We start from the raw sequence: 3,066 nt of genomic DNA on the forward strand, positions 1-3,066 counted from the left end.
GAAATTATGTAATCACTTAATCACAATCAACAAATAAAAAAGAACCTCGGGAAAGGGAGGGAGGGAGGGGATGGTAGGGGGAAAACAATGGAGGGGGTAACAATGTTCAAGAGGAAGTGTACTCATTACCTCATTCATGTAACTGTATCCCTCTGTATAGTATCTTTACAATTAAAAAAAAAAGAAATTTACCTAGTCCAAAACTGGGGTGATAACCCATACGCACCATCATGTCACGTGATGCAGGGGAATAGTCATTACTTAATTTAAATCCTATTTCTTTCATAAGGTCTCTGCCCCGTAAGGAAACCGGGAGCTCTAACACGTAAGCTGTATTGTACCGGAATGTCCTTTATCACTCCAGTGCAGCTGTCTTGCACTCATGTCAGGGGCCTTAGCGTATCCCAGACCTGGTAAGGTTTGGGAGGATGCTTGTACGGGCCATCCCGATGGCCAATCTTTTCTGGCAATAATGCTCCTGTCTGCCCCAGTATCCAAAGGCCCAAAAATTTCTTATTATCAACATTGAGTTCAAGAACTGGTCTTTGGTCCAAATCAAGAGACAGGAATGTTAAGTCTGTTCCCGTGGATCCCAAACCCCCCTTTCCTCTTAGCTTGGGCTGAGCCGCAAAATGGTCATGTAAACTGGGTAAAATCAAAAGCTGAGCAATTCTATCTCCTGGGGAGATGGCTAAAATTCCTTTAGGAGATTCAACCATAATCTTTACAATTCCAGTATAGTCTGGGTCAATCACACCAGGGTGCACCTTAAGGCCCCGCAGAATTGTGGATGACCTCCCTATCAACAATCCCACCGTGCCAGGCTCAATGGGTCCTTGGAAGTCTGTGTCAACTAACTGGACCCCCATTCGGGGAGTTAATACGAGTCTGGTGGTGGCACGGAGGTCCAGCCCTGCTGAGCCCGCACTGGCTCTCCGCGGTCCTTGGGGTGCTGGAGGGTCGGCCACTGTTCTGGGTAGATCCTGTCCTGGTTCTCGACTGCCCCATATACTTGTGGGCCCTGAGGGCGGGGGACCCGCTGCCCGTTTTTTTAATGGTTTTTTTCCTGGGCCTGCATTAAGGGTCGACCGTTGATGTCTTTCACAGATCGGCATTCATTTGCCCAGTGCTTCCCCTTTTTACATCTAGGGCATAGCCCAGGCTGCTTAGGCTGTTGTCCCTTTCCTGTTTCTATCACACTTCTTCTTTCAGGGCAGTTACGCTTTATGTGCCCTATCTTGCCACATTTAAAGCATGCACCTGAACCTCCCCATTTCTTCTGGGTTAATTGCACCATGGCGGCAGCTAAGCCAGCATTAGTTAATGGTCCGCCCAGCTCTCTGCAAACTTTCATCCATGCTTCTAGTCCCCTATTCTTATATGGGGTTATGGTGGCTCTGCATTCCTTAGTGCATTGCTCGTAAACAAGCTGTTTAATTAATGGCATGGCTGCGTCTGGGTCACCAAAAATTCTGCCAGCGGCCTCGACCATACGGGCAACAAAGTCCGAAAACGGCTCCATAGAGCCCTGCAGGATTTTGGTGAGATTGCCACTCACCTCGCCTTTATTTGGTAAGGCCTTCCATGCCTTTATGCCAATTTTATTGATTTGTTCATAAACTTGAACCGGGTAGCCTGTCTGCTGATTAGCGAATCTCCCCGTCCAAGCAGCATATCTCTGTCCCAAGCTGGGTTTCCCGCAGCCTGATTGGCCGCAGCCTCTTCACTAGCAAATTCAATCAAAAAGGCCTTCCAATCTAAATACTGACCTGGGCTCAAACAAGCTCGTGCAAGCCCACTCCAATCATTGGGCGTCATGCAGTGTCTGTTTAGGGCCTCCACCTGGGCTACAGTAAAGGAAGCTGTGATTCCATATGTCCGCACAGACTCAGCTAAAGATTTTATCACCTTAAAATCTAAGAGTTCATGATACCGCTGTCCCTGTGGATCCTGAAATATTGGACAGGCTAGATGTAACTCGGTTCTGACCGCTTTCCACACGTCTGGGCTGAAAGAATAGCTGCAGCGGCCACTTCCGGGGACCTCTGCATAGGGCGGAGGGGCCGAGGGTGCAGCACAGTGCATGGAGGGCGTGCATTCGTCTTTGTCTGGGTCCTCTCTCTCCTTCCCTTTCCTCCTCTTTCTTATCTTTGTTTTTTCTATTTGTTCTATGAGTGATTGTAGTTCCTCTGAGTCTGTAGACTCAGAGGTCTCTAGTTCCCCTGTGGGGTTGGTCCTGTGTGCTTCCCATGGGAGCTTGAGCTGAATATGTCTTTCTGTGGTGTTGTTATCGTTCCTGACCCACCCGGGCTGTCTGGAGGGTGTTGAGCTAAGGAAAAGGACCAAATCTCTTTCAGGCGTGGGAAACCTGAAAAGGTGCAGAGGATGGCAGACGTTGGTGTGGGTTCTTGGTCTTGGAAGATGGGAGAGACCTCGAGAGGCAGGTGTGTGGGGGGGGGAGGGGAGTCTGTGGAGAAGATCCCCAGCTGTTTTGGTGGAGTCTGGTGAGTACCGATCTTTCCACCCTTTTCGGGGCAGGAGGATGGGGAAGGATCAGGGCCATTCCTCCAGGGTGGACCCCAATCTGGCTGCCTCATTCCAGGGTTGTGGGGGGATGTGGAAGTTGGAGGTAAGAGCCGGAGCCAAAGGCAGGCAGTGGCGGCAGCAGTGCAAGCACCTCCTTGGTGGAGGAGGAGGAAGTCCCTGGGGTGGGGGGATGGTATCCTGTGCCTGTGCACCCACCCCCTCCACCACACGTGTGTACAATGGGTTGCTGTGTTATGAATAAAAGGGTGAGGTAAGCACAAAAGTATAGCAGTCAAGAGTCGTATCTGTCCAGCCCAGCAGTAGGTGCCAGGAGCGGTTGTGCACCCACATGTGTGCCAATCCAGCCACTGATTCACCTACCCAAGCATGGAGTGTGGTGTCCCAGAGTGGTGTCCCTGGCCCTGAGCCCTGTGTTCCTGCCAGTCAGGCCAAGTGGGAGAGGGGAGAGGAAAAAGGAGGGAATAGAGAGAAAGAGGCAGATAGGTAGGTGGAGTTAGGTAGGAGGGAGGAGGTGGGGGT

This window comes from Dipodomys ordii, unplaced genomic scaffold, assembly GCF_000151885.1.
Source record: "Dipodomys ordii isolate 6190 unplaced genomic scaffold, Dord_2.0 Scaffold32, whole genome shotgun sequence".
NCBI classification, from domain to species: Eukaryota; Metazoa; Chordata; class Mammalia; order Rodentia; family Heteromyidae; genus Dipodomys; species Dipodomys ordii.